The following is a 13,510-nucleotide window of genomic DNA, read 5'->3' as shown; positions in this document are numbered from 1 at the left end:
CAAGCTACCTGGCTGTCTCCGGATCGAAAAACCACCAACCAGATCGATCATGTTGTGATAGACGGAAGACACGTCTCCAGTGTTTTAGATGTGCGTGCGCTCCGAGGTCCTAACATCGACTCGGACCACTATATTGTTGCAGCCAAAATTCGCACCCGCCTCTGTGCAGCAAAAAACGCACGCCAACAAACACAAGGAAGGTTCGACGTCGAGAAGCTGCAATCACAACAGACAGCCGAACGTTTTTCTACTCGGCTTGCACTCCTGCTCTCTGAGAGCACTCATCAACAATTCGGTATAAGGGAACTGTGGGACGGCATTTCAAACTCCTTACGTACAGCTGCAACCGAAACCATTGGTTTTCGGAAAGTGAAAAAGAACAGCTGGTACGACGAGGAGTGCCGTGTCGCAGCGGAGAGAAAACAGGCTGCCTACCTCGCAACGTTACGATCGACCACAACACGTGCGGGATGGGATAGATACCGAGAGTTGAAGAAGGAAGCGAGACGCATTTGCAGACAGAAGAAGAAAGAGGCCGAAATGCGTGAGTATGAACAGCTCGATAAGCTGGCCGACAGGGGTAATGCTCGAAAATTCTACGAAAAGATGCGGCGGCTTACAGAAGGTTTCAAGACCGGAGCATACTCTTGTAGAACCCCCAAAGGTGATCTAGTTACCGATGCCCAGAGCATACTTAAATTATGGAGGGAACACTTCTCTAGCCTGCTGAATGGCAGTGAAAGCACAACACCGGGAGAAGGCGAACCCGATTCCCCAATCGATGACGATGGAGCAGACGTTCCATTACCCGACCATGAAGAAGTTCGAATAGCAATCACCCGCCTGAAGAACAACAAAGCGGCAGGGGCCGATGGATTGCCGGCCGAGCTATTCAAACACGGCGGCGAAGAACTGATAAGGAGCATGCATCAGCTTCTTTGTAAAATATGGTCGGACGAAAGCATGCCCAACGACTGGAATTTAAGTGTGCTATGCCCAATCCATAAAAAAGGAGACCCCACAATCTGCGCCAACTACCGTGGGATTAGCCTCCTCAACATCGCATATAAGGTTCTATCGAGCGTATTGTGTGAAAGATTAAAGCCCACCGTCAACGAACTGATTGGACCTTATCAGTGTGGCTTTAGACCTGGCAAATCAACAACTGACCAGATATTCACCATGCGCCAAATCTTGGAAAAGACCCGTGAAAGGAGAATCGACACACACCACCTCTTCGTCGATTTCAAAGCTGCTTTCGACAGCACGAAAAGGGGCTGCCTTTATGCCGCGATGTCTGAATTTGGTATCCCCGCAAAACTGATACGGCTGTGTAAACTGACGTTGAGCGGCACCAGAAGCTCCGTCAGGATCGGGATGAACCTCTCCGAGCCGTTCGATACCAAACGAGGTTTCAGACAAGGCGACTCCCTATCGTGCGACTTTTTCAATCTGCTGCTGGAGAAAATAGTTCGAGCTGCAGAACTTAATCGAGCGGGTACAATCTTCTATAAGAGTGTACAGCTGCTGGCGTATGCCGATGATATTGATATCATCGGCCTCAACACCCGCGCCGTTAGTTCTGCTTTCTCCAGACTGGACAAGGAAGCAAAACGAATGGGTCTGGCAGTGAACGAGGGCAAGACGAAATATCTCCTGTCATCAAACAAACAGTCGTCGCACTCGCGACTTGGCACTCACGTCACTGTTGACAGTCATAACTTTGAAGTTGTAGATAATTTCGTCTATCTTGGAACCAGCGTAAACACCACCAATGTCAGCCTAGAAATCCAACGCAGGATAACTCTTGCCAACAGGTGCTACTTCGGACTGAGTAGGCAATTGAGAAGCAAAGTCCTCTCTCGACAGACAAAAACCAAACTCTATAAGTCTCTCATAATCCCCGTCCTGCTATATGGTGCAGAGGCTTGGACGATGTCAACAGCGGATGAGTCGACGCTGCGAGTTTTCGAGAGAAAAATTCTGCGAAAGATTTATGGTCCTTTGCGCGTTGGCCACGGCGAATATCGCATTCGATGGAACGATGAGCTGTACGAGATATACGACGACATTGACATAGTTCAGCGAATTAAAAGACAGCGGCTACGCTGGCTAGGTCATGTTGTCCGGATGGATGAAAACACTCCAGCTCTGAAAGTATTCGACGCAGTACCCGCCGGGGGAAGCAGAGGAAGAGGAAGACCTCCACTCCGTTGGAAGGACCAAGTGGAGAAGGACCTGGCTTCGCTTGGAATATCCAATTGGCGCCACGTAGCGAAAAGAAGAAACGACTGGCGCGCGGTTGTTAACTCGGCTATAATCGCGTAAGCGGTGTCTACGCCAATTAAGAAGAAGAAGAATGCGCCTGCAACGTTCGAGCGACTGATGGAACATGTGTTAAAAGGACTCAACTGGAAGTCATGTTTGGTGTATCTTGATGACATTATCATCATGGGAAAAAGTTTTGATGATCATCTGAAAAATCTAGAGGAAGTCTTTCAGCGAATAGCATCAGCCGGATTACGCTTGAATCCCAAAAAGTGTTCATTATGGAAGAAGCAGGTCACATATCTCGGACATAAAGTGTCAACTGAGGGGATTCACAACGAGGAGGGAAAAATAAAAGCAGTTAAAGATTGGCCTCAACCCACCAACATACATGAACTCCGCAGCTTCCTCGGCTTATGCACGTATTACCGCCGTTTTGTACCTGGATTTGCGAACGTGGCTAGAAGTTTACATGATTTAACAAAGAAGAATCGCCCGTTTGTATGGCAGTTGGAACAAGAAAAAGCGTTTGAGCAGCTGAAAGAACTACTTTGTACGGCACCGATGTTAGCTTATCCAATACCTGGAAAGAAATTCATCCTGGATACAGATGCGAGCGCTTATGGAATTGGAGGTGTCCTGTCTCAGCTCATCGACGGAAAAGAAAGAGTAATTGGGTATTACAGCAGAGTACTCGGGAAACCAGAGAAAAACTACTGTGTGACGCGAAAAGAACTACTAGCTGTGGTGGAATGTGTAAAACATTTCCACAAGTATTTGTATGGACAACGATTCTTGCTGAGGACTGATCATGCAGCATTAAAATGGTTATTACAGTTTAAGAATCCGGAAGGCCAAATTGCACGATGGATCGAAAGATTACAGAATTACGACTTCGAAACGGAACATCGAAAGGGGATTCACCACAAAAATGCGGATGCATTATCACGTCGCCCTTGTCCACTGGAATGTAAACATTGCTCCAAATCAGAAGGAAAAGAAGGTATAATCGACGTGCGATTACTGAATATAGAACCTGAAGATGATTGGACTCCTCACCGCATCAGAATCAATCAGCTGGAGGACCCTGATCTTGCAAAGCTGGTAATGGCCAAAGAAAATGGGGTACGACCACCAAAGGAACAAATAAGTAGCGAGAGTCCAACTGCAAAAGCATATTGGGCCCAATGGAACAGCATAAACCTCGTTAATGGATACCTTCATCGTACCTGGGAAAGCGAAGATGGCAAACATCTCGTCTGCTGATCATAGTACCGAAGTCCATGATCCCGAAAGTATTGAAAGAATATCACAATGGACCTAGTGGAGGGCACCTTGGGATTACAAAAACTATAGAGAAGATTAAACAACGGTTCTACTGGATCGGTTGTCGAGATTCCATAGCAGAATGGATAAGTAATTGCGTAGAGTGCATGGCAGCTAAAGGTCCTAAAGCCAAAAGTCGCGGTAGGCTGCAACAGTACAACGTGGGATCACCATTTGAACGAGTCGCAATGGATGTTGCAGGTCCGTTCCCAACCAGTACGGCCGGAAACAAATATCTACTGGTTGTCATGGACTATTTCAGTAAATGGCCAGAAGTATATGCCTTACCAAACCAGGAAGCGAAGACAGTAGCCGAAGCGTTTGTAGAAAATTGGATAACAAGGTTCGGAGTGCCCGTCGAATTACACTCAGATCAAGGCAGGAATTTCGAATCTTCCATTCTCCAAGAGGTCTGTACATTATTGGGCATCCACAAGACACGGACAACAGCGTTACACCCACAATCAGATGGGATGGTAGAGAGATTCAACCGAACGCTCGAAGAACATCTGCGGAAAATCGTTGATAAAGATCAACGGAATTGGGACAAGTGCATCCAGATGTTCCTGCTGGCGTATCGTTCAGCGAAGCACGAGACAACTGGTTACACGCCAGCAAAGATTATTTTCGGATCTGATCTGCGACTCCCTGCTGATCTTAAGTTTGGAACGAATCCTACAGCTGTAAGAAATGATGGAGATTATTGTTCTGCCTTAAAGGAAGAAATGAATGAATTGCATCTAATGGTAAGACAGCATACGCATCTGATGAGCAATAAGATGAAGGACCGGTTCGATCAAGCGGCAAATTCAAAAGGTTTTGAAGAAGGTGATCTGGTCCTGTTGTACAATCCACTTCGAAAGAAAGGCTTGTCCCCGAAACTGCAGACAGCCTGGGAAGGACCCTATATGGTGATGAAACGACTTAATGACGTGGTATACCGCATACAAAGAAATGGAAAAGCACGATGTAAAATGAAAGTAGTACATTTGGAGAGGCTCGCCCCATTTGGTTCAAGAGGATTTGTGCCTAATCGGGACGATTAGGCTTTAGTGGAGGGCAGTGTTACAAAAGTAGTATTAAGTTGTATTTGTATTACTATATGCATCCCTGATTATGAACAATAGCTGTAGGTATATGGAATAGCATTTGTCTTGTTGTAGACATCTGGCGCCACGGCTGTCTGCTTGTCGAAACAATAGACATCTGGCGCCGCACTGTCTGCTTGTCTAGGTAAACAATTGCTGAGTCTGGCGCCGCGACTGTCTGCTTGCGTCTGGCGCCGTATAGCCGTATGTTCTGGTAATTTCCAGACGCGATATTCTAGAAGGACACGTCGGCATCAGCGAGAAGTGCGTGGCTATATAAGCCGTGGCAGCGCCAACGTAATCAATCAGTGCTAAGAGTAAACTGCTATAGTGTAGACGAGTTGTGAAATAAAGAGTTGTTGAATTAAATTAAACAGTGTTGATTTTATTTGTCAATCCAGAGATACGAACCTAACAAAGTAAACTAGCAAGCAGTAAATTCGTAACAGTATTGTGAACAATATGCGCTGCACATCCAACGCCAATCAATCCAGGATAAACCTGCTTCAGTTTGTAGAACACATTATTTGTGCCGGTTCGATTAACGTTGCCAAAATTACACGACGCGTTATCTCCACAAAACGCAACTAGTTTCTTATTTATGTTCAATTTGTTCATAGCGCTATTCAGCAAATTTACAATTATTTCGGAACTTTCTCCATGTGCATCTACCAAGTCTATAATTTTCACTTTGACGCCATCCTTTTCCGAAAAGAAGCGAACTAATATCGGAAACATTTTTGTGCTGCCATGATTAGAGGCGTCCGTCAATATAGTGAAGAAATGGCAGTCATTTAAGTCTTTCTGGAGCTCTTGCAATACGAACGGTGCGAACACTCCGGTTGCGATGGCTTCGCATTTCGTTCGCGCACAAGAAAATTTGGACATTGCGAAACAACTCCGAATGATTTTGGAAGCGCAATTGGCCGAGCGAAAACTGTGATTAGAACTTATCACATGAAATGCCCAAACGCCTTCACACGCCGCGATATGGGCATCTGTTCCGGCCAAAGTAGAACTTTTTAAATATCTATTGAGTGTGTGGCTGGACGTGGCAGCGTGCAATGCATTTTGGTGATTTTTTGATTTAATATGCGACTCAATATCTCGGCGACCACTATGCATAATACTAAAACCCGTGTTGCACACTTCGCAAAGGACATCACTTTCGGCCTTCGCTTTCTTAATAAACGAAAATTCTTCACGCAATTTTTCGTGAAATATATTTACTCCACGTTTTCGCGACATTTTTAAAAAATAATACAACGTACACACACAATAGCGTCGCTTCCACAATATCACCTGTCAGCATAAGTTCCACAAATTGTTGGTAGAAAATACATGAATAAATGTAAATAAGAAGAGCTTTAACATATGTAATTTCTCTTTAACACGAACAAATACAATAAAAGCATTCCACAAACGGCGTTGCCATAATGGCGAGTTTAACATAGTTAAAGCTTAATTTGCATTAGGGGTATTCATTCCATCGTCACGGGTGGGACACAATTGTATAGCAATTTTTTGTTGTTTTAACGCAAATTACGTACATCAATATTTTCCGTTTCAATTTACGTACATTTTCGTGATTTTCGCTAAAGCTTCGGTACACGGTACATGGCTCCAAATTTACGTACTGTACGTGTCATTTACGTACAGGTGGTCAGCATAATAATAACTCATAATGCCATTTGTCAGATTGATATTTCATTCAAAATTTTTCGGAAACACTTTTTGCTGTTTTGGATAAAAACTTTTAGTCCGGCAGCACTGGTCATAAAATCAAATTGGAAATGTGACCAATACATTCTCATCTCCATCTATCTTTGCACAAGTACACCGGGTACCAATGCTTATCCACACACATGCATACACTCGCGCTTATGAGTATAGGTTTAAGAGAATTTTCGAAAGAACTAAACTTTTAGTAGCTGCTATCTGTTGGTTGATATAAGACGTCGTCAAGTGAATTTGAACTACCAAGTTTTTTGTTTCTTCGGGTTTACACTTTTTATTTGGTGAAAATGTGATGTGCGAAAATTAATTATTATTTTTTTTAAATCCGTATGTATGTACATACACATGTGATGAAATAAAATTTGAAAGAATAACGGTGTCGTGTGTGAAGTATGTGTTTCACGAGCAGTCAACTTGTGTGATGTTTGTATAAACATAAGTTTGGATACATATATTATTGATTAAATCTACGCAAATCAAGTCCAATCAATAAAACAAAAAAAGATGTGAAAAATATACAATCTCTGTCGAATATAAGTACTTACATGTACATACTTAAATATCTATACTTATTAATAGAGCTAAAAAATATGCTTATGTGTGCATCTTTAAACATACATACATACATATGTATGCACGTACATGTTTGTTATTTGCGGCTGTTCTCATCAGCTTATCCATACATACAAGCTTACTGTTCATTTCTGTATTCTCTTATTTCTAAATTATTTATATGTATTTTTTGGCAAGTATATACTGATGTATATACATACATATCGGCATACTTAAGAGAGCAATTTATTTTGCATTTCACATGTTTTCAAGAAAGAATAATTCGTAAAAAAATTTTAAAATATTTTATTTGTTTTTGGTTGTGGCGCTACCAGACTTGTTTTGGGGGCCAAATTCATATTTATGTAGATACGTACGGCCACACATTTACAACACCAGTTACTCATACATATGTACATACATAGATACAGCTATGGACACATAAATGGCACAAAGTTTCATTTTATATAAATGCTAAAATTGTTTAAGTTAAAGTTGTTTAAAATGTAAAAATTTTCCATTCAATTTGGTGCTGTTGTACTAAAGATGGGGGAATATTTAGTTAAGTATCCCATTTTGAAGAGGTTTTGCGCAAAGGGGGAGGGGGATGGGGGCTTGATACCCCCCTCATTTGAAAGGTAATGAATGGAACTTTTGAATAATAGCACCCTTCCCCCCCTAGGACCACGGGGGGCTCTAGGGCAGCCTCCTGAAAATGGTGTAAAATCGTAGTTTTTCCATACAATTTTCACTAATTATTATAAAATTTGTGTATTTTTACGCATAGAGTGACTCTATGTTTATTATTTTTATTATTTCAAAGAATTAAAATGGAAATCCACTTTATTTAAATAATAAAAACACTGAAAATTAAAAATTGTATATGCATCGGTAATAATGCATACATGTAGTTGAAGTACCGAGATAACCCAACCAACCATTTATACAAGACCCCCTAAATAATAAAATTGGGTTTTCATCGCGCGATCTTTTTTTTTCAAATTTTGAATATATTTTCAGCATAATATACTACATTGAAACAAGCGCCGCAGGCGAAAATTTGGAATAAAAAATCGCGCGATTTTTTATTCCAAATTTTCATTATATTTTCAGTATATTACATCGAAACAAGCGCCGCAGGCGAAAATTTGGCGCGCGATTTTTTATTCCAAATTTTCGTTATATTTTTAGTATAATATATTACATTGAAACAACCGCCGCAGTATATAAGGCCTACCATTTTGATTCGTTGGGTTATTACTATCTTCCTTTTGTGCTTATTTTCTTCGTCGTTTGACAGTTCATATTCAGTAATTTTGCTTACATTTCAAGGAACAGTATAAGACGTAATTGAAAGCTGTTTTATTTATTAAATTGTACATAAAATTGCAACTTAAAATTCATAATTTATCATTAATTCAATTAAATATATTTCAAAGAATGTGTGTGTGTTAAATTGGTTAAATTTTTCGCAAGCAGTGCAACAAAAACTTCAAAAGAAGAGAGCCATTTTTTGAGAAGATGTGAAAATGTGCGTTTTTTGCTTACTTATATCTAAAAAACAAATTAACATTTAACAATAAATTTACATTTAAATAAAAGTTTAATTCATTGGCTATCCGTGCTATATAAATTTAAAAAAATCCGTGCACGCATTTAAGAGAAATAAGCAGCGAAAATGAGATACTTAACTAAACCCAACCCTAAAGATGTACTGTACTGCCCAAATATTTCGTTATGTTTTGTTTTTTGTTTACCGTTATCAATTATGCGTAATTACTGCTCATTTTGAGTGGACACATAAATGGCATAAATTACTTCGCAGAAGTAGTACTCGTTTTTTGTGTTGTTGAAAAAAAAATATTAAAAGTATTTCAGTGAAAGAAATCCGGAAGCATACTACAATATAAGAAAGCGGGACAATTTGAAACATGTACAAAAAAGGCAAAATTGGCCGAAATTGCTAAACTAATGGAAATTTCTCTTAAAAAAGTGTGAAACGTAATCAAATTATGTATGGACAATTACCAAGAATTGGTCAAACGCAGGATTCGGAAGCCAAGACCACGTAAAACGGATGCGAGTACTGACGGAGTTATAGTAAGAATCGCCAAAAATTATCCATTTAAATTATTACGGCAGTTCACAGCTGATATTCCAATCATTGGGCTTAGAAATATCCTCTAGACTTATCACCTTTCTTTGCCAAAGCTCATCAAGAGAAAAGCTTAATTTTTTGGAAAAATGTATTGTAGAGTGACGAAAAAAAGGAACAGAATATTTGTACATTGTCCTAAGTGCCAAGAATATAATCCTACGTACAGTCATGGTTGCGGAAATATGGTTTGAGGGTTATTTTCTTGGCCTACACCATGTTCGCTCGTAAGAATCAATGAAAAAAATGGACAAGTTTTTGTACTTGCATATTTTTAAAAACCCTATGGAACCATATGCTTTTGAGTCTATGCCAATTAAATGGACATTTGTGTAAGGCAGCGATCCCAAACACGCCTCGAAGCTAGTTAAAAATTGGTTTCCTGCAGAGGGGATGGATATTTTGGATTGGCCAGCGCAAAGCCTTGATTTAAATCCAATTGAAAACCTATTGAATGAAGTGAAGACTGAAATTGCAAAGGTTAATTATAAAAATATGGAAGATCTCTGGTCTGCTGTTAAAAAAACTTGTTACGCTATACCTAAAGCTAAGTGTCAGAATATCGTAGAAAGTATGGGTCGCAGGTGTGAAGCAGTCATTAAAAATAAAGGTTACAGCACAAAATATTAACAATAATAGCGAACAAAATTTATAAAAATACATTTTTTAGGTTGTGCCATTTATATGTCCAGCTCATTATACCAAAGTTTTCGCGTTTTGATGATTATTTTTTTAGCAATGAGTTGCAACTTAATTTTGTACTGTTATTGAAGCCAAAAAAACCTTATTTTTGGGGTTTATATTTGTTATTTATTAAAAACATTTAAGATACTGTAACACAAGAAAGAAGATATAAAAAATGTGCCATTTATGTGTCCATAGCTGTATATGTATTTATTTATATATCCGTTTCATTGTACATACTGAGGAACAAGTTTTGTATACATACTATACGCTCATAATATATAAGTATATTTATTTACATCTATATACAAAGTACATGTGTGAAGTTTGAAGATTAAAGCGCAAGAATGCCAGTAAATAAAGTTTAAAACAAGTGTTTTTAGTTTTAAACGACCGAAATAAAATTAATAAAAATGTCCTCGAAATTATGGAAAAACTCATGTGTGTGTAGATGCGTACGTAATTTGCATCATCAAAATTAGATATTCTAAGGAAAACAAAGCAAGATGGTTTACAATATTATCTGCAGGCATTAAAACGTTCTCTAGATTGGGAGATATAGTTTCCGCTGACTTACGGTTTTTGATATTATTACATTTAAAGTTAAAAGATTCAACTGTTTTAAGTTTCTTCGATTTATACTGTTACATTTATATTTTTAACTTTTTTATATACATATGTACAGATATAAGCACATATATACGGGCAAATTTTACAATAGCATCACCCGATTTCGTGGTTAAGATAGGTATCCAGCTCTCAATTGCTCAAGAAAAAAATACATTATTTCTTCAAGTAATTTTGACAGCTGGTTACGCATTGTGAATGATTCACATTAGAAGTGCAAGAGAGAATAAATAAAGAAAATAAACTTTGTGTGTAATATGTGCGCGTGTAATAACATAAATATGTTCATTGCGATTTAAAAAATGTTGTTGATGATTGGTAAGTTTTATACATTTCAAAGTTTGACTAATTTAGGATGCATTTAAGAAACTATTGTTGATTAATTGTTTCTTCGGAAACCCAGGATTGCCAAATACGCATTTTATTGAAAAAATGTATTATAAATTAGTACATATTAAACTTCTTTAGAGCTGCATACTAGCACAATAAAATTTACCGCAGGAACTTTTCTTAACCATTTCTTAAGTGTTTTTTTATATGAAGTTTTTACATTTCTTGAGAGCTGGATACTAAGCTTTAAAATGGGTATGTACGGATAGAGGAAGTCCTCCAGATCAAGAAAATTGTAATATTACGATTCTTTTGGCGCCGCGATTTGATGGTTCGGATGGATAGAGAAACATCTCAGTATTAAAACATGTATACACATATACCCATACATATATCTCAGACTTATGGTTTTCGAGATATTTGGATTTAAAGTTCAAAAATTTGTGAAGGTAATACTCGCTATTTCACTATGTTTAACTTAAATTGCACACATTTTTCAATAAGTATCTTTTTACTTACACTATACACGTATTTAATCGGGGGATGCTATTCTAAACTCAGCTCTACATACAAACATATATGTATATACATATATTTTTTTAATCTGGAAAAATATCTTCTTTTCGAAAAAACGCGTTTTAACTCCGAAACCCGGGGACGCCTATTCTAAAATGTATTAAAGTAAATATTCAAATATTACATAAGCAGCCATGAAACCCTAAAAACTGTTTTTACCCGATCTTGGGTCGTAACTAAAAGTTTAGTGACTTCAATGTCACGGCCTCTACAAGCTACTATTGATACCCTAAGATTCAGAAAACAATATACTCGCAATTTTTTTTTTAATTTTTGTGGTAGCTGTATGAAGATTTCTTCATATTTTTCTTGATGACGGATTCAGAGGGAGGGAAATGGGGGACTTGTGGACGAACATGCTTCAAAATAGATTGATTGACATTGAAGTCACTGGAGAAGAAATTCTCGAAAGATTCTCAAAACTTGACCCACATCGTTTTGCTTTGGAAATTTTTTATTTACCTTCCTAAAAACTATTTCTGGATCCGTAGTGGTATAATAGTTTTGTTCACCTAACGGTGGTACGTATTACCTAAAATAAGCGAGATAGATATAGGGTAATATATAAATCTATAAATGTTCTAGGATGTGTTGAATCCCGAATGACCGTCTGTCTGCCCGTCTGTTCAAGCTGTAATTTTAGTAAAAATTGAGATATCTATTAAAGAGATATTTTTAAAAATATTTTCGGTTAAAAATTCAAAAATTTCCACTAATAATACCTGGTATTTCTCTATGTTTCACTAAATTTTTTCACATTTGTCTCTTTATTTATTTTAATATAAATTAATTCTCAGCTCTATGTGCTGTTGTCCAGGGTTTTTTGAAATTAATTTTCAGTTAAACTTTTCTAATCAAAAAAATTTTATTCAGCACTATAGGCTGTTGTTCAAGTCTGGCTTACGACTTTTATAGTACGAACTATATGTTCAGCACTATGTGCTGTTGATAAAGTCCGGATTAAAACTAAAACTTAAAAAAGGAGCACTGAATGATTTCCCTACTCTTGGTACAATTTAGGCAATTTCTGCTGCTACTGCCCCTGATGCTGTTGTTGTTGTTTAACTGCAACTGCTGTTATTGTTGTCGTTTAGACAACAGGTGAATCGCTGCTACTGCGCTGATGTTGTAGTAGCGAAGAATTTGCCAGTTGATGGGAAAATGCTGACGCAGAATATTCCTGTGCTTACTGGCTGGCGTGGCATAGTTCTAAGAACGCTACAGTGGGCCGACTAGCAGGGTAATGTGTTAACTTATACACTCTAAACATTGAAATAAGTTCACATTTCACTTTTATTTTGTCTTTATTTTTCAGCTAAATTTGTTAATTTAAAAATCACTTATCAAATTCATGGCTGAAAAGGTTAGAGTGTTTACAGTTACGAGGAAAACCAGTTTTGCCACATCTTAAAAACCAAAAAACCTGGATTTTTCAATTAAAGTGTTTTCTTTGTTTGTACCTTCGCGTGATTCTTTTTCTTTATTAACTATAAAAAAAAATTTAACCTAGAACTGAGTACTACTAACTAAATTGGGTGAAATTTAAAAATATTTTCAGGACTATTAAATAATATTAGGTCTACAACTTCCCCGTTTTTTTTGTAAATTTAAGGTTTTATTGTATAAAAACGGTCCAAAAGTGTTTTCCCTTATTCCCTCAAAAAGCAATGCTTAATTGACACACGAAATGCTTTATGATCCATTTTTTTGTAAACTAACACAAGTTGCTTTACAAAAATTCTATATTTTTTTAATACCTAATAGAAATCATATAGAGTAGTAGTAGTAGAGTAATAGTACAATATTATCTATGTATGTGTAAGCCTCAGTAAAGCGTGGACGGGTCCTCAGCCGCACTTTTCTTGGAATTAAAAAAGAAAAGCAAAATTTCCGGCAAATGTCGAGAATTCGGCTCAAAAAATGACATTTTCAGTTAAGAATAAGTTTGGGATGCAAACAGATCTCTACAAATGTTTTGTTGGGTTAATGTTGACACAAATGTCCAAGATCGATATAAAACGATTTAATCGACCAGTGCTTGACCCTAGAGACATCTATTGGAAAACGACGGAATATTATAATTAATTATTAACACTAACATATTATAAAATTGGCGACCTTCGGCCTCGCTCTACAAACAAAATCCTGGCCGAGACTAAAGTACTTT

General features: G+C 37.9%; 1 protein-coding gene across 8 annotated transcripts in view; it reads left to right on the top strand.

Annotated features, from left to right (window-relative positions):
• Positions 1–6,603: 6,603 nt before the first annotated feature.
• LOC105229221 (mothers against decapentaplegic homolog 6) overlaps positions 6,604–13,510 on the top strand; it is an 87,218-nt gene continuing 80,311 nt past the window's right edge. For 3 of the 8 annotated variants that reach the window (XM_049450032.1, XM_049450040.1, XM_049450038.1), the window contains exon 1: positions 6,604–6,809. The gene's annotated coding sequence lies outside the window, so the exon portion shown is untranslated. Of the gene's footprint in view, positions 6,843–10,495; positions 10,756–13,510 lie in introns of all 8 variants that reach the window. The other 5 variants (XM_049450036.1, XM_049450037.1, XM_049450033.1 and 2 more) reach the window with 4 other exon arrangements.

The sequence above is a fragment of the Bactrocera dorsalis genome, chromosome 2, assembly GCF_023373825.1.
Source record: "Bactrocera dorsalis isolate Fly_Bdor chromosome 2, ASM2337382v1, whole genome shotgun sequence".
Lineage (NCBI taxonomy): Eukaryota > Metazoa > Arthropoda > Insecta > Diptera > Tephritidae > Bactrocera > Bactrocera dorsalis.
The sequence above is the reverse complement of the archived record's forward strand: the minus strand, read 5'-3'. Positions and strand labels throughout refer to the sequence as shown.